Here is a 22401-nt window from a genome sequence, read left to right on the forward strand (position 1 = left end):
CCTGCGTTTGAGTGATAACATCTCCGACCAATCAAATGCGAGCGGGGCCACGGCGAGCCAGCCAATACAAACGCCGCATGGAAATGAGCCATGAGGAAGAAAGCGGAGGAAAACTACATTTAACTTTGACCTACTTCCGAACAAGCTTCCAGTTTCATCAATGAACACATTCCATCATGATCTGACAAATTTTGGAAAAACAAAGAGGGTGATTTCAGGACGTTTAAACGTCACACCTTTGTTGTCATTATTGTCAAGAATTCATCAAAATACTGAATAAATGTTTGCTACTTTCAGGGGCATCATGGAGGTAGCCTGACCACAAGAAAGTCCTGGGGTTGAATCCAGCTACAGCACGTCCTCCTGGGAACTCTTGTTCCCTCCCGCACACCAAGTCATACATGGGTGAGTTGTTGTCTGTCTGCATGTGTGTGTTCATCTACCTCTGGCCTGTGTACCTACGATGGGCTCCTTCCCCCGTGACAACGTGTGAAAAACACTTCTTACGTTTCATGAGTGTCTCCACAACATGGTTGGTTTGAGAACGGAGTGGCCCTTTTTACCACCCTGGACTGGGTGGTGTTGGAGAACCCCTTTAACTCAGTGTTTAAATCTCATTCTGAACCTTTAACTTTGCTTTGAATTGCAGTTCATGAGGACCCCCTGTGTTCCTGGGCTCTTCTACATGTGCTGCTAAACAGCCAGGCAGAGCTTCATTTGGATGTGGCTCTCTGGCAGGTGCTGTGGTTTAGGCATTAGCTCTGGTTATCAGACATCCTCCCATCGCCCTCCACCCCTTGACCTCTGTTTATCAGTTTTCGACTGAATGGTCGGCAAACATGCAAGATCAATGTCTCGACATTCTTTACGCAACTGGTGCCACGAAATTACATTTCTCAAAGGACGCATCCTGAATTTGTTGTTGAAAGTTGTTTCGAGTCATGCTGCTTTCTTAGTACGATCAATGCGTGACCTGTACGACCACCTGTAAACCCTCGGCCTGATAAGACAGGAGAACAACACACGTGTGACTCCTCTGTAGGGACAGAGCAACGATTGCAGCCATGGTTCTGGGAAATGATGTATTGTCAGCCATCTTAACTCATCTTCTCTTCTCAACTTGCCGTTGACCTTATGATCTCTGTGAGGTTCCATAGTTTGAGCTCTGTACTGTGCAAGAGAGGTCAGTTTGTTTTCTAATGGGTTTTACTTCAGATTAGGCTGCTATACAATACAGAACTTTTTTGCTTGTTTCAACATTTATCCTTTTTCATGAATCTCTCTTTAGTAGGACATACTTTTTGTCCACTTCAGGCCACCGTAGATCAAGCTACTTGCGCTCTGCTTGAGATGATGCTTCTCTCTTGGGTGCTGAGTTGCGTCTTTCGGATGCTTGCTGGTGATGCGTTCTGGAGTGTCGGAATTTTCTATACTACTGAAAATAACCACAGTTCCGATGGATTACAGGATTTGTGTGTGGTGGGAACAAAATTTGACGCTTCTGACTGAGTGTATTCTTCTAACTTAATTTTAGTGACCCCAGGTTCAGGGTCAGACCCAGGAATTTGAGCTACACCAATAAACGTCGCTCATCTTTACATGCCAGTATTGACCAGCTGCCCCTCACTAGTCCGTCCGTGACCTTTGCATTGGATGACCAACCTAATTTAACTCTCTGGACTCTGAGGGTGCGGCTCTGCTTCTGAGGTTTCACTGGTAGGTTTGAGAACGAAAGTGAGGAGTAGAAATGAAATTCCAAGAACGATCCAACAACCGGAGACAAGATCATCTCATCTGCATGCATGTTTGGTGGGTTTTTGAACTCACAAGTGTCTTCTTGTTGATGTTTACATCAGCGTCCAGCTATCGAGGGCTGTGCTGCTTCTAAGACGTTTCTAGATCACATTTCCCTGACCAAAAAAATTTGGCCGGCCAGCAGGCTGAAATTACAGAGGGCAGCTTCTATGACTTTTGAAAAAAAGTCGCTTCGATCCTGGATCAGGGTCACTGGGCAGCTTTCGGACTCACCAGACGACGCAGTGGTCATGAAGCAGCCCAGAAGTGGAGCCACTGTGACGTCATACCTGTGCAGTACAGGTTGTCACTTTGTGTTGTCACTTTGTTCCTCAACATCAGGGAACCTTGAATAATTCACTGTCATGATGTCACTGAGGAAGCTGGTGGGGTCGCGATGAGTCACGCTGTGACGGTCGCCGGTTTGAGGCAACATTGGGCACTCCGGTTTCCTCCCACCACTCGGAAACACAGTGGCTAAATGCTGAATTCATGTCTCTGAATGGTTGTCCATGCCTCCTGTGATGACTGAACTCCTGTCCAGAGTGTCTCCTACCTCTCGCCCTGTGTAGCTGGGACTGACTCTGAGGTTGGAGGGAGGGGTCCGTTTACCTTACCTGAAGCTTAACTATCCTGAATCAGAAGCAACATAATCGGGAGCTACAGGTGCTTTATCTTGATCTGATCTCATCAGGGGAAAGTTTATTTAGTTCAGTTGCGACTCCAGCGCCAGTTTAACAGGGTGGTGAGGTCGACACAGAGGGGCCTCCAAAACAACAACACGGTTTGTATCAGGATGAAAAGTCTTATTTCTCGTACGATGACGTGGGTCACAGCAGACCAATGAGAAGCAGCCCCAACACAAACAAGCTCATAAAATGGGACTTATTGATATATTCTTCTTCTTTTATTTGTGATACCAACATATTTATTTACATACCAACAGGTAATATTAACTATAAACTACATTTAACAAGTCATGGCCTTCTGCTGGGGGCCTCTCTGTCCCTCTCCCCCACTGGACGGACTCTTTAGAGGAACAAGCTTATAGGGAAGAATCAAATTTTGGTCGGTGTCTCCTTTGTCTCATATAAAACTGGACCATAAGCGCCATAATGTTGAACGATACACGAGTCAGAAGGTCAACAACTCCGTGTGTATGTGATGCACCATGTGTCAGGCTCATCACAACATCCTGTTACACATTCTCCTGGCCCTGTGCCGAGGCACATGCTTGAGTGTGTCCTTGAACCCCACTCGTGAATCCGCCACGTGACCTCTATGTCTGGGCTCTGATTGGCTGGTGCTAGCAGGTGGGCTTGACATGAAGGGTGCCTGCGTGGCCCTCGCCACCCAACACGATTGTGTGACTTAAACATGCGCAATAAACACACGTGATATATGAAATGTTAATATGTCTTGAAGTCAACAAAATGAAGCCACAAACATGTGTCGAACGTCTGGATCGGGTGCCAGACCTGAGCCACCAAATCATTTGGTGTGGCCCGCATGAACTTGAGAACTGTATAGTTGACTCAAATTGAACTGACCAGTTCAGTGCTGACCTTGGAGTAGTATGGAGGATTGGAGTCTAGGTAGATAGGAGGTAGGAGTCCTGAGGAAGGTCCATGTCTGTGTTATCAGGGCAAACCCTTTTCCCGAGGAGGACAGCTTTATCAGGACTCTGTTGGTATTGGAATTCAGAGATACAGTGGTACCTCGGTTTTTGAACGTCCCAGACTTCGAACAAATCAGAGTTCGAACAAAAATTTTGAGATTTTTTTGCTTCGGATTTCGAATGAAAATCCGGAACTCAAACGCCCCCGAAAAAAGCCGGATAAAACATAATGTGCGCAGACCAATCAGCTGAGCCACGACGTGCTTTGTTATTGTGTATAACACAGCCTCTGTATGCAGAAGTGTCCCGTTAGCTACATTTACTGACTGTTTGTTCTTCACATTGAGGTGTAAAACCTTTCCTGTCTCCGCACTGGACCGTGGTAGAGTGTCACAGGGGAGGTGCTCCTCAACACCTCCAAGGCTGGAGCACGAGGCGAGTCTGGGACAGAGCGTTACTTGGTTTATGACTTTGTCACAGCCAAACTGCACAGAAGCGCACATTCAGAGCTGGACACGCACCGGACACCTCTTCACTTCTGGAGAGACGTCACTCACTCGGCAACCCCTCCCACATGCAGCGGCCACACACATAGAGGAACAGCGCACCTGCAGCAGACACTCTACATTCCCTCCTACAAAAGACTATTTTAAGGCTTGGAACGCATTATTTCTTTTCCCATTCATTGTAATGGGAAAAATCGATTCAGATTGCTAACAAACCGCTTCTCGAACGGCTGTCTGCAATGGATTGTGGTCGAGAACCAAGGTACCACTGTATTTTGTTTGGGGCAACACATCCTCACTCCCATGGTATATTGAATATATTATAGATATTATGCATTGAATATACTGATGTTTGGAAAGTACGCCCAAACTGACGCTGGAGGCAGCCTTCTATGTTGCATGCTGGCACAATAGACATTCAATTGAAGCACTTGTTCCGTGGGCAGCGCGTCATGCAAAACAAAGACAGAGACTGTTTCAAAACACTTCTGTTTAAGCCACAGTTACTCATGCTGATCCATCTGTAGCGCCAGGGAACCATTGGCTCCGTTCTCCGACGCAGCTGCTCTGAACTCAAACGGAAAACAGCTGCTTGAAACTCAAACTTGTAGCAAGAACCCGCCACATGTCCTCCTGGCTTGGTGTGTATCGGTCCTCACAGGCGCGCAAGTGAAGGGGACTAGATGGGTTGTGGTGCTAACAGGCTTTTAGTTAGGAGGACCTCCTGCAGGACCGTCTGCAAAACATGAAAAAATGGACTCCTGATTCTCGACCATAACCTGGCCGCCATATACCAGCGTAATCTGGCGACCAAGCTACGGTTGAGATTCGGGCGTCCATTTTTTCGTGTTTTGCTGACACCCAGACGCCCTAGTCTGGGTGCTAATTAGCACTACCATAGCAAGTCTCTGTGATGCATGAAATTACAGTGGTACCTCGGTTCTCAACCACAATCCGTTCCAGACGGCCGTTCAAGAAGTGATTTGTTCAAAATCTGAATCCATTTTTCCCATTACAATGAATGGAAAAAGAAATAATGCGTTCCAAGCCTTAAAATAGTCTCTTGTAGGAGTGAATGTAGAGTGTCTGCTGCAGGTGCGCTGTTCCTCTATGTGTGTGGCCGCTGCATGTGGGAGGGGTTGCCGAGTGAGTGAGGTCTCTCCAGAAGTGAAGAGGTGCCCGGTGTGTGTCCAGCTCTGAATGTCCGCTTCTGTGCAGTTTGGCTGTGACAAAGTCATAAACCAAGTAACGCTCTGTCCCAGACTCGCCTCATCCCTGTCCCAGCTCCAGCCCACAACAGGACATCAAACCCTGGAGTGAGCGCTCCAGCCTCGGAGGTGTGGAGAGCGCCTCCCCTGTGACACTCTACCACGGTCCAGTGCGGAGACAGGAAAGGTTTAACACCTCAATATGAAGAAAAAACAGTCAGTAAATGTAGCTAACGGGACACGTCTGCATACAGAGGCTGCGTTATACGCAATAACAAAGCGCGTCGTGGGTCAGCTGATCGGTCCGTGCACGTTATGTTTTTTCCAGCTTTTTTCGGGAGCGTTCGAGTTCTGGATTTTCATTCGAAATCAGAAACAAAAAAATCTCCAAATTTTTGTTCAAACTCCGATTTGTTCGAAGTCCGGGACGTTCGAAAACCGAGGTACCACTGTATAAGAATCAGTTGAGGGTTGTTTTGTTTCCTCTGCTTGTGTTGTTGCCGCATTTGTTGTTCGGCTTCCGAGAACGCTGCCCTGGACACACGCTGGTGCACAGATGGGAGTGTGTTTTGACTCAGTCACCTTTGGTCCTGAAAGAAGCAGGCGTCCTGTGTTCTGATGTGAAGGGTCACTGAACCACTCCTGCTGCAGAATGTTTGTGTGGACTTGAACACAATTTTTTTTATTTGCTCTGTGTCTGTGACGACTGCCGTGAGTTTCGTATCTGGATACAGACAAACACTGAGTGAAGCAACATGCTCGAACCCACAAAACATTAGCTGACGCAAACAGATTCAAAACAACATGCCGGAAAAAACACCAGTATCTGAAGCCACGCAGACACTTCAATCATGACCACTAGAGGGCGGTATAGACTCATCTTCTCTGTTTCCAAGTCACTTCCTGTTGCTCTTCCATTTCTGATGCTGTTCGACTGAGAATGGAGGCTTTTCTGGATGGAGCAGTGTGTGGACACTGCTGACGTGTGAGGGACACGGTCACCTTCACTACTTCGCCTGCTCCAAGTCAATCCTGACAAGTGATCAGCCAAGGTCTGGTTTGAAGCTACAGGTGCGGGAATGCATTAACTCGTGAGGCCCGCCTCATCTGGGACACGTTTCTCTTCTCATGAATCCCATTAACATTTCAATGTTCTCAGCCTCCAAAAAGAGCTGCGTTGTCGCTGCAGGGTGAGAACACGGACGGATGGAAATATGTTTTAATGAGCTGGAGGCCTGAGGCGCCCGAGTTCATTTGTCAATGAGCTGCTCGCGGCCCTGACCTCACCTGGTGTGGGAGGGGAACCATCATGAGCTCAGCGAGCGGCTGATGGTTGGGCTGAGGTGAGCAGAGCCAAGATCACGGTGATGAGATATTGGTCATGTTCAATGGCTTTTTGGCTTCAGCTTCTGGGATTCAACAGTTGGTGGAGGAAAATGTCACAGTTTAAGTGGCCAAAATATGGATATATTTGAAGTCTATTTGAATTTGAAATTGAAAGTTAAATCTGGTGACGTGTAGCTGGAGAGACAAATGTGTGATGAGAAGGTCGCGTTTTGGGAATAGAACTGGAAGCGTACATTTCCATACTTATTTTCACATTCATTTGTCCATACTGCTGGTTTAAAAAAAAAGTGGAATAGCTGGACAACACTTGGGACATAACGCACGCAAATAAAAAAATAAAATAAAATGCAACCAGGTAATTAGTCCCAAAATCAATGCAACATGTTGTTGCTTTTGTGTCTGGATACAAAATAAATAACAGAAACAAAATATGGCTTAAATGAGAAATTAAACAAAATTAAAACAAATAAAACAACAGGTTGAATCTGTTAATAAAATGAAATAAAACATGGCTTTCAATGAAGATTTTCTGAAAAGCAATTAAAAATTCATCTAACATATTTCAAGTGGAATATTCATGCTGGAATTTGCAAAATAAAATCAGGTTTTCTCTCAGGTTAAATCCTTACTTTCTCAGATAATATGAATAAAATGTTAAAATATTGAATGAAAATTTCATTGTGTTATAAAACGACTTTAAACAGAGAGAAAAAAAGAATGTTTTGCTAGAGAATGGATCAGTTTTCATGTATGGACTGTGAACTTCATCACAGATAAATGACATAAGAGATAAAAAAAAGGGGCCAGTCCAGTTGACGGATGATAAGAACCCGACATGCGTGACCATGGAAGTGACCCTGAATGACCCCAGCATGTTTGTGCCTGAACTGGGTCAGGGGCTTGTGTTTTCTTCCCATATATATATATAATCTTATCTCTGCTCCAAAGTTCCACTTGATCATCTGCCAAACGCCACATGATCCACACTAACACGTGCTGCACCAGCGGATGTACACAAATACGTTTGGATGCAGTCAGAGGTGTTGTCATTGGGAGAGAAGATCAAAAACGAGTCAGTCGGAGGAGCAGGTTGGAGACAACGTTAGGGAGGACAGATGGTTTGGACACATGTAGAGGAGAGACAGAGTTGGACCAAGAGTGTTGAAGAGGAGGAAGACAACAATGAGGTTCATGATGGAAGCAGGTGATGGTGGAGGACTAACCCACGGACCATGATGAAAGAGGAATCATGTAGATGAGACTCACACATGCCCAGTAACCAACAACACCCAAACATATCCTGACCCCTCTCCATGTTCTTCAGTTGGCCCAGAGGTGAACTATGGTCTCAAGGTGCACGTCACCGTGCAGTGTGTTGCTGTGTGAGGCTGAGGTGCTGCTGTTACACAAGGTTGCTGCAGCAGCCTGAGGCAGGTTTGACGGCGAGCATCCCTAATGTCCGGTGACAGAGGTGAAAGAGAATAGGCCACGTGTCCTGTGGCTTGTGTGTTGCCTGTTAATGTAGGCGGCCGCCCCCTTGGAGGTGTGAACGTTGAGGAGTTAGAGGAGAAAAACAAGGTGGAACACAAGCCGTCCGTCCCTGTATTCAATCTGCTGTTATTCAAATCTCATCTGCAACTGTGACGTTTTAATATCCCTCTGATGTAAGGAGAAGAAATTCAATACCAGTCTACAAGCTGCTATATACTTGTGGTCTATAGGGGGCAGTGTCGACCCGTTATAGCTTTGAAAAGCTCCTAGACTTGAACTAAGCAAATCTAACCTTTTACAAGTTCCAAAGCTGAAATGAAATGTGAGGAGGGAAACTGGATGAATCAGTCATGAAGTCAGTCACTTGATTGAACCAATCTTTTCTTAACTCTAATGCCAGGGTGAGTGTTTGTCTCATACACTTCAAGAATTGTAGAAGAGAAGTGGAGAGACACGATGACATGAGTGAGTTCAGCCTCAGCTGCACACGGGAACACGGACTGTGTGTCAGTCAGAACGTTGGTGGTTCAGTCCACATGTCGTGTCCGAGCTCCACTCAACATTCAAAACAGCTCTTGTTCTTTGTTGCAGCAGAGCACCGAACTGTGATGACAAGACCTGGGGGCGTTGGCTAAAAGGAGACATCTTGTTGAAAGGAAGCGAGTGAACATTGAACCTAGGGGTCACCGACCAAGGGAGCAGCCCACGGGCTGTTAAGAAAAGTATTATTATTATATTATAATAACCATCTTATTATATTGGATTTTGTGATTGTGATTTTTTTTTATATACCATTGGCAGTTATTGTGAACAACAATGACAACAACAAGTCTTAAAGAGGAATATCATTCATCATCCATTGTTTATGGTGATTTCAGAAATGTGTACTGAAGTGATGGTAGCAGTAATGTTGCAGCTGCTAAAATGTTGGTGGCCCTGGTTTAACATAAAGCTAATACACTGTCGGCCATTTTGTTTTTCATGGAACGTGATTGAAATGCCACCTAGTTTCAGGTCCGAAGTGTTATTGAATGGTACTTAGTACCTAATAGTACATACATTACCGATGCGTTTCGAATGTTTTGGGTCGCAATGGTCCGGCAGCCTCAGCCATTTCTCCTTTTACTGCGGACTGTGGTCGAAGAGCAATGACTCTTGGACTCGAGAATCTGCTGTCGACTAATTTTATGCTCGATTTTAAGCGACCGTGTTGAATAGTCGGTGCAGCCCTAAACACGATCTGCTACCTGTCTTCACTTTGTCGGGAGCTTCTCTGTGCGCTCTGCAGCAGAATACCGCACAGTGATGAACGAGATTCAGGTGTGCTGTTTGAGTCGGATTCTGTCAGATGGTTTTCGGAGAAAGACATCACGCAGAGATGCTTCCATTGTTGTTGTCGTCCTGAAGTGAGACCAATAAGCCTAAGTGTCCAGAGTCAATGAGACACCAGAAGAAGCGCACTGCGTGGAAGCCAAACCTGACGCACTCAAATGAGCTCAGAAATGAAGCTTGAAGCATTTCAACCTGCTCAATAACTCAGAGGAAAGTGAGCAACAGGAAAAGTGATGAGTCACTGCCATGGCCAGGCGAGCCATATGTTCCTGAAAAAAAGCCTTTGACTTTTAAACTGTACTGAAAGAACAAACTCCTCTTTCGTTCGCTGTTCGCAGTCCGCAGTCTTTTCACCTTGCCCTGAGTTTCAACAAATATTCTGGTTGGGATCCCTGCGGTTGTGTTGCTGCAGTGTGTGTGTGTCTTCAGATCTGCTTCCTGGCAGACACCAGGCCTTCGGGCAGAGAGCAGCTAACCTTGGACCTGACATCAGTATAGCGATCAAGTGACAGAGCAGGGCCCTGGGAGGCTCGCTGTTGTCATGTCCGACTCGTCCGGGTTTGTGATGCGATGCGCACCGTGGGGACCAGAGGGAGGCCGGCAGTTAGCAGAGGAGGTTTTGGGTTTGAGCTCACTCTGCCTTCTGGATTGTTTTTAATGTTAAATTCCGCCTCTCTAGGTTGAAATGTATGATGGATGCATCGCCACTCGCCATGTAAACCTTCCAAATGGACACATTTAACTTCCATTCCAGAAGTAAACAGGAGCCAAACTCCTGCACCTGTCAGGGAATTGAGCTCACTCCAGAGACAACGCGATGGAGGTCCGAGGGTTCAGGACTTCTGAGTCAGAGCCTCCCAGAGCATCTGCCGAATCACAGCCGTGCAGCTGAAGATGAAGAGGAGAACAGAGAACAAACAATGACAGGATCAGAGGTTCGCAGCCCGCCGAGATGCTGCACGCTAGCGAGCGCCGGCCAGCCTCGTCCTCTCTGTGGAGCCCACTTATGTTGCCGCAGAGCACTTGGACGAGTCTCTGACGCTCTGCTCGACTTGTTGCTGAAATGTTTCCCAGAAGCTGAGCGGCTCCTGGGACCGCGACCAGGGAGGTTTATGAAACGGAGATGTCACAGAGTTTGAAAACGACTGTGACAGAATAGCAATCATCTGAATGAGACAGGAAGTAGGCCAGCATTTTTGGAGACAGTCGGACATTCATGTCAATAAAATAACCTCTGCAACTATATGATACATATTTTCACTCTTAACCTGCTGCCATACAGCTCTTTTATTTTTCTTTTATTTTATTGTTTTACTCTCACATCAATTAATACAAGTTTTTTTTCCAGTGTTTTCTTGTTTTTTTAGTTCAATATTTCAGTTTAAATATATATTTTTTTCTTTTCGGTTCCCCAAAGGTCATCTCCCATTTTATTTTTCATTTATTCATGATTCTGTTTAATATCAGAGTAAAATTAACTCCATGTGGTGACTCCATGTCTTTTGTTTTCATGTTCAATAATTACAATTCTACAGATGTTTTTTTTTTAAAGGACCGTCTCAAATAATGTTACTTTTGAAATGATTCAATTCAAAAATACATTTAAATTTGAGTTACAAATAAACACCCTCTCAGTCTAATCTAATCTTTTAAAGTTACATTTTTTCTATCGGTATATATTTCCAAATGTATTTTTACTTTCTTTCATGATTGTTCTTCATATGTCTTATTTAATTTCCTTCAATATATGTGGGTCGTGTCTTGCTGTTAAATTTATTTTAAAATAATAATGTGTGGAAAGTGCTGAAAGAAGACAGTCATTCTAACTTATGTTATATAACATTTCTCTTCCTCATAATACCGATACAAATAAATACATTTGAGTGACAGGCTGCATGAGTGGTTTGGCCGAGCACACTGAGGATTGAAACTGCTCCTCGGGGGAACATCCTTTTCAAATTCCCTCCTGGATCAATAGGCCTCTCCATCCGCTGACGTGCAACGCTTATGATCATCTGCGTGAGCATCTTCTGTGGTGGAACAAAAGCCGTGTTGTCGTGTAAAAGGCAGACCTGAGTTCAAAGGTTGGGAAAGAGGTTGTAGCTTCGAGGTGAAGCACTTAGTCGAGATGCACATGCTGCGGTCATTGCCGTCCTCTCAAAGAGCCATGGGGCTGAACAAACCAGAGGGAAAAGTCTGCGCTTGTGATAGTGAAGCATAGTGTTACCACGTAACTCAAACCTTCTGAAGTCAAAGTGGAATGTTATATGAAGCCACTTCAGTATGTATGAAGCAGAGCACTAATCCTGCAACACCAAGAACGCACAGATTTATCTGCATCTCTCTGAAACGCGTCCGCGCTATTTCGGGTCGCTGGTCCTTCTCATCCGACTGGCTCTTCTACATATGTACTGACAGCAGACACATGCTGTTCCTCTTTTCACCCGTAACTTTCTAATACCGCTGTGATCTTTTTGCCAAAAAACATCCCTCTGCATTTCTTCTTCTCGTTAAACATCCGCACTCGTATCTGCCAAGAGGTTTTTGTTTTTGCCAGCATTAGTTGCTCGATGCCTCGACACACTCTCGCAGCGAGCGAGTTTGAGGAAGGGCTCTGGAAGGTCAGGAAATGTGTTTAATTAATGTGACTGCTGGAAAGCATTTGGTATGACGGGAAAACAAAACACCTCGAAAACATTCATCTCGACGTGGTCTTCGTCAAAGACGCATAAATGTTGAGGAATAAGTGTTGAAAGACAAAGTAACATTCAACAACATGGGTGAAGACACTTAACAAATACAACAAAGCTGAATCAGAAAGACAATAGTTGAGGATATTTAGTTGCATTTCTAAGCTTGACTGGTGATCAGGTCCATATATCTAGGTGCCGAGTGACTTCAGTTCTTTTTGAATTTATCAGATGGTGTTAGTCGTTTTCAAACTCCATGGAAATGGAGTTAGCCTCAGTTAGCCACGAATCCTTACATGACATGATGTTCTGTGAGTAGTTTCTGGGCTGACGCGTGTAGTGAGCGCTCGTTGTTTTGTTACGAGCTCCTCACAAGGGTCGGAGTCTGACATGCAATGGTGGGGAATGTTTGTGTGTGTGTGACCGGAGTTGTTCAACGGCTCATAAAAAAAGCTAGTTAAAACAGTAGCTGCTGACATGTTCCACAGGGTCGGGATGTAGAGTGTAAGAAATGGCCTGGTGGATGGATCTGGTGGTCAGCCATGTTTGTTCACGGCCGTCCCGTATGGTGTTCGACACTGCACTTGTGAGTTCTGCTTCTTAGTTCGTCATTGTATTTTTGTACGGATTCAGAATTGTTCACGTCCGAGTCGCGACCCTTGTTGGCAATATTTGTGGGCAAATGTGAGTGTTTGGCGTCGCACATGACTTCATCTCAACAAGGAGGGAGGGAATATGATGCCGCACATGCTGCATCGCCATCTCTTAGATGGACTGGCCGATGCTGCAGTATTCCCCCAACTGACCTGACTTTGATAAGTAGAAAGAAAATCATAGATTTTAATTTATGTTACTTGTTACTGCTGTTAACATACTGTAACTTGGTTGTGTTGCTGGTTTTCCCCTGAAGATGTGCAGAGCTCAGCCATCTGTCAGAAACCCTCAGTTGAACTGCTGCTTCTTGGCTTTGGAAGGAATAAGGTGCAGCGTTCTGTTTAACTTTTAAAACAGTAAATGGCTCTTACTTGTGTAGCTTTTTCCATTGTTATCCAGCAACCAAAATGCTTTGGACAAAGTCATCCATTCACACATCACCTGAACCATCAGGAGCAAACCAGAGTTTAGTGTCTTGCTAACAACAACACGAATACATCATCGCTCCACGTGGCCCCTATTGAGCTTAAGAGGACCAAATGTAGAGGAAGTCCTTCCACTGTGCTGAGGGAATGTCCTGGTTACTACCCGACATGAGATGCCCAGCAGCAGGCAGGTGTGTCTGAAGCTGTAAAAACTTCTGAACAACCAGACGGATCAGCGCAGTCACAAAGAGAAACTCCAGCAGGGAGATAAAAACAAACTCAGCAAAGTTTGATTACGACAGATCGTTGTCGTCCCGATGTTCACAATCCCGCCTCTGGCAACAAGTCGCAATTTTTGTCGTCTCGACTTTATTAGCCTCCGTCTGCGGCGGATGACATTAGTATTGACGGAGAGCCTCCGAAAATTAGTATTGTAATTTCAAGTTTCGTGGGACGGCCAGAACCCTGCGCACAATTGGATTTTGCCTGCGGACAAACTCATAATTTCATAATGTCAGCTGGACGACGAGATGATTTAATGGGGATCAGTAGAGAAGTCATTTCTCATCAGAAAGCCTTTCGCTTTCTGATGTCATACATTTTTGATGGCAACTAGAAGATTGCTTTCTCCCGCGCGCACATATATTCTCTGAAATTGTATCTTAAGCACTTTATATTATGAAAGCCTCCAGCTGTGAGATGAGGGAGTGATATTGGCTGTAAAATCATTTAAACGCCAGCACAAGATATTATTTTGTAGATTGCCATGTTGAATATTTGTATCCTAACCACAGACATAATAATGTCCCGGTCATGTGACGCACACTACCGTGGGCTCGGCAAATGAAGTGAATAACAACCAATGCTAAAATGTGGTGGGTAAACGCTCCCCAAGACCTTTAAAAGCCAAAGCCAGACTGAAGGTACTGTGGAGGGGACTGTCCGTGCTTGACCAGTAGAGTGACAGTGGGACTGAGCAGACGTGGGAGAAGCCTGGTTGTTGTCCATTCAGAGGTCGATTTGGTCCGAGGCAGGTCCAACTGGACTCCTGGTACAAGAATCTGAATCAATGTGGGACAGCAGTTTTCAGAGAACAAAGGAGATGATGGTCTGATACTGAACTGTCAAGGGCATCCACTAAAGAGGTGGTTGGGTTTCTGTGATCTGGATGGGACACACCCATGTTTGAGACGTGTCAAACTCAAGGCCGGAGGTGGAACTGTGGCCCTGCAAGCTCTTTTTTGTGGCCTGGAACTGCAGATGACTCGAAATTCCCTGATCATTTTTTGATTTGCACCAAAGATAACATAAATGTTATGACTCATGAGGAGCTCAGTATTCAAGCTTTACCGTTCACTGGGCCGCTTGTGGGAAGTGTAGATCATCTCACCGAATCTTGGACTGCACTAACCACGAAAACAACAGTGGTCATCAACAATTCATGTAATGAGAGTTTAACCGACAACTGTTGGAGTCCTGTATGAAGGAAAGGATTGTTGTAGTGTCCTTGTCAGGCAATGAAACATGGAACACAACAAGCAGATGTCACGATGTGTTTCCTCACCGGTCTAGTGAAGGTGCTAATGTCCTGTCACTCCTCGGGGGAGAGGTCACTCTAGGTTTAAGTCTCGAGGATGGATGCTTGTTTCCCGGTCCTCACCCGCTTTCGAGCACACAGATCTGCCTTCTATTTGCTGCAGATGTTTTGTACAACAGTAACAGTTCATCTGAGTGCCAAAATATCAGGTCCTCTTTGACTCTCTTTGTACAAAGTTGGACTCCTGATGTACAGTGTGGTTGATTCTGAAGTGAGGAGCTTCAGCGTATTAAACTCTAAAGGTGACATTGTGATTTACGACCGTTCCCGTCATTTCTCTTGGAAGGGCAGTCCTGACCCGACATCCCTCTGCCATAAATTTCCTATTTTGGTGCAGAACCTGCATCCTTGTGATGGATCTCACCCTGGATAACCTCAAAGCCTCCAAGGAATTTATCAACACAAACTCTGCAAGTGTGTGATCAGCAATAGTTATACCATACACGTACGCTTTTTTTGTGCATTGATATCCATTATCCATCTGAAGACCCAAAATCTGACACGTTGAGTTGCTCAAAGGCACAAAATTCCACTTGGCATTGAAATGTCTTGTAGTTTAGCTTTCCACCTTTTCATGATTCTTAAGTCATCTAAAAGTGAAACACAGTTACTACTTAAGCCTATAAACCTGAGCTATGCTTGTGGTGTCACGTGGCCGATGTTGAGTGTCAACTTCCACATGTCACTTTTTCATGCCGGAATTAGGCCAAACTAAACGTTATTTCCTGTTTATTGTAATGGTATTTGAGAACCAGAGGCAATTTTGATCTGTTTGTCTGCTTCTGTTTTTCAGAATCTTAGCTTTGGGAAGGCAGTATGCCTCATTGCCTGCGCGAAAACATGTCTTTTCCTGTCCAATCCTTTCCCCCAAAGTAAACCAGATGCCACTTCCTGTTTATGCTGAAGTTTTTTCAGAACGGGAGTTGATATTGAACTGTCTGTTGGAATCTGGGTAGTGGGAAAGTGGGAAAGTCTAAGGCTTTGCCCTATCCTGTCGTTGCCCTGTCAACACATTTGTTGCAGGAAAAATGTACATCCATTTGAAACCAGCAACATGATGTAGAACACACTGGAGATGAAGCAGTGTATATATAGCACCTTGTTTGACCATGAACTTGACTTATGATGTCACATTTTTGGGTCTGGGTCAAGCTGATGGGTGCGTGCGGTGCAATACATACCAAGTAGGATATGATAATACTGGAACTTAAAGGAGTGCTACATCTTGTCTTAACCAACCCATCCTCACACCCATGGTGTTATATATTGATGTGGACTTCTGCGTCCGATACTGATGTTGAAGGCAGCCTCCAGTGTTGCATGTTGACCCATGAGGTTTTCAATTGAAGCACATGCGGCACACCGCAGCATATCCTGACATGGAATGAGGGTGTCTACACTGAGATCTCTGCTGCAGTTCCAGGATTCAGAACCAGAAACGTTCATGAAGTCGGCACTGTAGATCAATCCTCACGCACAACCAACAGCAAAACAATTAACTTATGAGTTTTCTACAAAGTCAGCTGAAGCTTGTGAGGCAGCCGCCGCCGAGCAGTAACTACGTGAAAAAAGTATTTTGTTCTCACCATCTGTTCCCTAAACTGAATCTGCCTGCAACATCTCAGCGTTTCATTGCCCAAATCTGTCGGCACCAGCTGGAGCCGCGCACAGGTACAAGAGACCATCACGAGGTCACGGAACTGCCAAATCAAATGAACGGCGAGTAAACAGACTCCAATCTAACTTTGTTCAAATTAGATGTTGTTCTGTCATCCTACAGAGTGAGAACTCCATTTTCAGGCAGGATTATTAACTACAGCTGACCTTTAAAAGTCACTTCAGTAATGCGTCAGTCTGAAACCTTTACACTGCTCTCTGTAGCAGCAGATTTTAGATGAAGCGGATGAAAAGAAGCTAGTCATGATTCAATTCAGCTGCGGAATGCTTAGCTGCGTTTCAGCATTGTTACATCACACATGCTAGGTGAGTGTTTTAGATCAATACCCAGTCCCAAGCTACCATCCATCCATCCATCCTCCGTCTCTGTGGTCAAGGTCAGGTCATGGGGGCAGCAGCTTGAGTTCAGAGGCGCACCCTTCATTCTCCCCCTGCTCTTCTAGGGGAATACCGAGCTGCTAGAAACACCAAGGACGAAGGAAGCCCTTCTCGGTGCATGGCTCACCTGGGGCTGAGTGAATCGTGTGAGAAGCGATTAGACAGACGTCTGTCATGCCCCGTCTTCGCTCCTTTGCTGAGCTGCCTCAAAGGTCAAAGAGTGTTGATGTGATCGATGTGACAGAGACTGCACCCACAGATGACGTTGCCTCCAACACCTTCTCCCTGCCCCACCGCTGAGAACCGCTCTTGATGAAAAGTATTTGTTCAACCATTAGGTGTAAGATTTGAGCCCAAATTTTTCCACAGTGCCGGAAACCACCCCTTAAATCGGACGATACAGAGTAATGGAAATACATAGATGCTTGAGTTGGCATTTGCTAACCTATTTCCCGGATAATGAGACAGTGATGCTGCAGCTCTACCAACTGTCTCAAATGAATGTGAGGGATTTTCATTGGGAATTCCATAAAAGGTGTTGGTAAATGGTGGGCGTCCACATGATGACTGTGACTGGCAACTGAAACGGTGAAGCATATTGGACCCAGATTAGTAGTGCAGTAAACCACCACTCGCAGTCAGTTACTGGGCAGCTGGGACTCTGACACTTGCCTCCGAATAACACCGGACACCTGAATGCCGCACAGCTGAAGTGCCGCCATGTATCGGCACTGTCGCCTGGAACCCTGCCATACCAGGTGCGGTGGCACTGGGATATGCACTCCCAAGCGTACTCCCAAGTACTGCATATATTTAGTACCACTCCATGATGATTCTGGAACGCTCCATGGCACGGCCTGTTCTGGTGGAAACTCTTATTGACTGGTAGCAGGTCAGCGGTGGCACTAACGTGTTCACTGGGCTCCTTTAGATACCAATGTATGTTCACCCAGACTAAGTGGTTTCTGAAGGTCCGCACTACTCTGGAGACCAACATCCAAATACCTACCTTTGAGATTATATGCCTTTCAGTACATTGCAATGTCACATACATTGTTTTTAGTCTGTAAGGGGCACCTGTTTTGTACATTTGAATATTGACCACATTAAATGGAGGCAAAAAAGAGTTCCTAAAATCAAATGAGTTTTCATGGTAAAGCAAGGACATATTTGGGATCTAAACCCATGCCCATTTGCCTGTTTGAATCCTCCATGTACAGAATGTTTGATCAGCAAGGGACCGCTTCAAACTGTTTGGAAACTGGGCTCTTCTAAAACGATATTAATGATGTATGCGTTGGCTTCTTGACCAGTTGGGGAAAGTCCGCTGGAAACCCTGCCGTCCCACACGTGCGAGCTCATGAATCATTGATGGTCTTTGCCGTTCAGCTCGATAAAACCGCCATCATTTCATCACACGAGGAACAAAATGCAGTTGTGGGTTGTTGGCGCAGCGCTCCTGCAGCAGGTAGGAAGCCCAGAATTTATTTCTCTCCGCACAGTCTTGATAACGGCAATACATCCAGTTTACTCAATCTCTCCCTGAGCTGTGTCCGATGGTGCTCTGTGTAATGTACAGTATCGAATGGCTTCTCTTAAAGGAGCAATCATGCGGCACTCCGGGGGAGCGCGGTGCGGTAATTGAACATTCTCAGGGAAGCAGTGGACGCACGGGGCGACACTTCTGGACGTCAAGGCTTCACGTTGCTTGAACGACGCGACATATACCGCCATTTACGTGCTGCTTGGGTCGTCTTTTAGTCGCCATAAATGCACCTTGTCGTCGGTGACACCAACAATGAAATTTAGCGGAACCCCCTATTAGAAATAATTGCCCGGCCATCTAGTGGGGAAACGGGGACATTGCAAGGAAAGTCAAGTTAGATTTGCAAATAACATTCTCACCTGTAAAAGAGGGCTACTGAGAGGGCCACAGAATAAAGGAATACAGTGGTACCTCGGTTCTTGCCCACAATCCGTTCCAGACAGCCGTTCAAGCAGCAATTTGTTCGAAATCTGAATCGATTTTTCCCATTACAATGAATGGAAAAAGGAATAGTGCGTTCCAAGTCTTAAAACAGGCTTTTGTAGGAGTGAATGTAGAGTGTCTGCTGCAGGTGCGCTGTTCCTCTATGTGTGTGGCCGCTGCATGTGGGAGGGGTTGCCGAGTGAGTGACGTCTCTCCAGAAGTGAAGAGGTGCCCGGTGCGTGTCCAGCTCTGAATGTGCGCTTCTGTGCAGTTTGGCTGTGACAAAGTCATAAACCAAGTCACGCTCTGTCCCAGACTCGCCTCATCCCTGTCCCAGCTCCAGCCCACAACAGGACATCAAACCCTGGAGTGTGCGCTCCAGCCTCGGAGGTGTGGAGAGCGAGCACCTCCCCTGTGACACTCTACCACGGTCCAGTGCAGAGACAGGAAAGGTTTTACACCTCAATATGGAGAAAAGACAGTCAGTAAATGTAGCTAACGGGACACGTCTGCATACAGAGGCTGTGTTATACACAATAACAAAGCAGGGTCAGCTGATCGGTCCGCGCACGCTATGTTTTTTCCGGCTTTTTTCGGGGGCATTTGAGTTCTGGATTTTCGTTCGAAATCAGAAGCAAAAAAATCTGGAAATTTTTGTTCGAACTCCGATATGTTCAAATTCCGGGACATTCGAAAACCGAGGTACCACTGTATAAGGGTTCCTAGGCCAGACGTGCTGTCCAGTAACCACATTTCAGATGTTTTGTTTCTATACTTTTCAACATCATTGTTCGACAAGTCTTTTAAACAAAGTGGTTTTAGTTTAAAATTCAGGTAAAAGTTCAGGTATGTCACTGAGCCATTGAACATTTCAGCTAATGAATATTTTGTAGTTGATTCACCGTCAAAAGTCAGATTTTATGTCTGAATGTGTTTGCTTGAATGGACGTCTGCTACTGCTTTGTGAAGACACTCACTCACTGTAGCCCCCTGGATTAGTGGAGGTGGTACTGCAAAATGAATCGCTACACTGGTTTGACGGAATTATTCGTCTAATTTGTGGGGGCCAAAAGAAAAGTGTTTGTGGGCCCCCATCCACCTATTGAGTAGACACTGGTGTGGAGCAAAATCTTTGGTTCAACTGGATCGTACAGAGGTGCATTTCATCCAGGGACAGGTCGACCACAGCACTCAAATCGAGAGAGAGAACAGCTCACATCTATGAACAATTTGGAGTTATTCGTTACTGTTTGGGAGGAACTCAGAGTGCCCCACAGAAACAATCTTCACACAGAAATACTGGTCCGATTCCGGGTCTGTGAAATGATGACTGTGGCCGGCCAAATAAAAGCAGTTGACATGCTACAGTGGGGACACGTTTGCTCACCGCAGTCTCACCACATGTGACACCTGCCCTTGTATCCAGCGTCTCACTTAAACAGAATTGCCATCCAGCAAACATCCACGCGTGCAGAGCCCCGTCCTCATAAACTCTGCTGCTGGATCGCTGACGGACGAGGGCATTACTCTGCGCGCTCATCGCTCACAAACAAAAGCGGAGCACAATGGACCCACTGAAATATTCATGCGCGGCCTGGCGCAGCAGCGGCGGAATGTGACGAGTGCATGTGTGTAGGAAACTTTGTTTTAAATTATTCTGGTCATTAAGCTGCATCAGCGCCGGTGAGTCGTGGGGAGCCACATACGTGCGTGTGTGTGTTTGTTCGGCGGTGCATGACTCCACATGGCTGCGTATATTCAAGTCTGACCTTAAACCAACACTCATTTATACATTCATGTATGTGCTCTGGCGCCGCTTGAGGATCGTGGTGTTTGAAAACACACACACCGAAGGCACATAAATCATTTTTGACTGACACAATCGCGCGGCAGGAGAACATGTTTAATGGCCTCTGAGTGGATCACACTGCAGAATCGATTAGAATTACATCACAGCCAGATCCTGTGCCACTAAGTCTCAGTAGGGAACTTTCTTATTTCACCACTCAACGTATTCCTTCAAGAATATTGTATTAATATTCCAACATCGTTTGTTAATTATTAGTTGTCTTTTATTAATTCCTTCATTCCAAAAATGTTGTATTTCTGTGACATCACCGTGTTCCCTCCCACTGTCTGACAATATTTTTGAGATGAATTGTTGACTCCATATTGTCCTTCAGCGAACATGTGCAATGCCTCTGAAGGTATCGGCGCCCCCTGTTGGACGAACTGTTGGCTACTCATAATTCCACTCACTGATTTATGATGGCCATGTTTTCTCATCTTTCCATTTCCTGCCGCTCCGAGTCTAAATTAAGAAAAGTCTATTAAATCATGAACCCACCGACACACACACACACACCTGACGTGCAGCGTAAATTACTGTCTCCATTACAGTTCTGCCAATTGAAGCTGCGTGCTGGCTGCACCGCGTCTTTACGCCGGCGTCTGATGTATATTCCGAGCTGGACCGACGGGGTGGGCTGGGTGACAGAATGAGGTTGGACAGTAGAGTGTGGGGGGGCTGATGGGGTTCACTGTGGAGAGGAACAGTAACACGAGTGGAATGGGGAGACGCTGTGCTGAGACACTCAGCCTGAATTTAGCGCCCTGAACAACAACCTGTCGGTGGAAACCTTGAGACCTTGTTTCGTGACGTTGCTGCTTTAGTCTCATGCAGAGCACGTCAGGGTGTCACATGGTCGCTCTCTGGAGGTTGTGTTGGACAGGAAGGAGAATCTATGACAGCCCCTTGTTTCGTGGTTCTGTGCTGGGTTGCTCCAGGACTAGTGGTCACATCTCATGTCGGGGCAAGTTGGCTTCAACCTGGAGGTTACTTGTCTCTGCTTTCACTGATAGTTTTGTTTGACTCCTGCAGAGGGTAGGTAGGATGTTCCTGCGATCGCTCCCTGACTCTGTTTCCATGTGAACACATGAGTGGCCAGGATGAGGATGAGTTTGTTTGGAAGCAGAAGGTCATGTCCACTTCTGAGCACACGCAGTAACTCCTCATCCGTACTGTCGTATCAGGGATGGAAAGCGGCTGATGCTTTTCTCAAAAAAACCCATTGTGTTTTCCAGAGCCCCGTGAATTGGAGTGAAAATAAAGTATGTTAGCATGTTCCTCCTCACCATCTTGGAAGTGAACTCTCAGCTGGAAGAGAATCTTGTTGATCATTCCCAAAAGGGTGGCTTGACGTCAGGGTTCTCCTCTATGTGGCGACCGCTTGAAGACCCCAGGGTTTGTTTGAAAGTGAGGGAAGGATCTCTGTATTTTTTCTATCCATACGAAGAGAGAGCTGGGATTATAGCTCCAGATGATGTGGGTTTCCCACAGAAGCGCTTCAGCTTCAAGCTGCAGACCCCCCAAGTTTGCATACATGGTGGTGGAGTGGTGATCAGCCAAGGTGCGATGCAATAGACTTGATTCAAAATCAATAGACAAAAGCACATTTCTGAAGACGCTGGACTGGAAAAACAGTTTCAAAGTAAAAACTGTGGAGCACCGAGCTGACAAATAAAGGTCAGGCGGAACGAGACGCACTGAGAAACCAGCAGTACTGAAAGGTCAAAGGCAGAAAAGTGATGGTCCTTTGTCCACATGGCAATAAACAAAGTCTGAGCCAGTGAACGATTCTCTAGAGCTGAAGATCAGCAGAGGAATACAGAGGTGGGCCCAGGCCAGGCAGGTGAAGTTCTGATGGTTGGGTTC

The 22401-nt window shown here is 45.8% G+C and overlaps 1 long non-coding RNA gene across 2 annotated transcripts in view; it reads left to right on the forward strand.

The window, feature by feature from the left end:
* Positions 1–22401, forward strand: part of LOC128766958 (uncharacterized) — a 61194-nt gene that overhangs the window by 6663 nt on the left and 32130 nt on the right. The window contains exons 1-2 of one of the 2 annotated variants that reach the window (XR_008416046.1): positions 68–208; positions 298–405. This is a non-coding gene — a long non-coding RNA (uncharacterized LOC128766958). Of the gene's footprint in view, positions 1–67; positions 209–297; positions 406–22401 lie in introns of those variants that run through there. The other variant, XR_008416045.1, reaches the window with a different exon arrangement.

This window comes from Synchiropus splendidus, chromosome 11 (genome assembly GCF_027744825.2).
Source record: "Synchiropus splendidus isolate RoL2022-P1 chromosome 11, RoL_Sspl_1.0, whole genome shotgun sequence".
NCBI lineage: Eukaryota > Metazoa > Chordata > Actinopteri > Syngnathiformes > Callionymidae > Synchiropus > Synchiropus splendidus.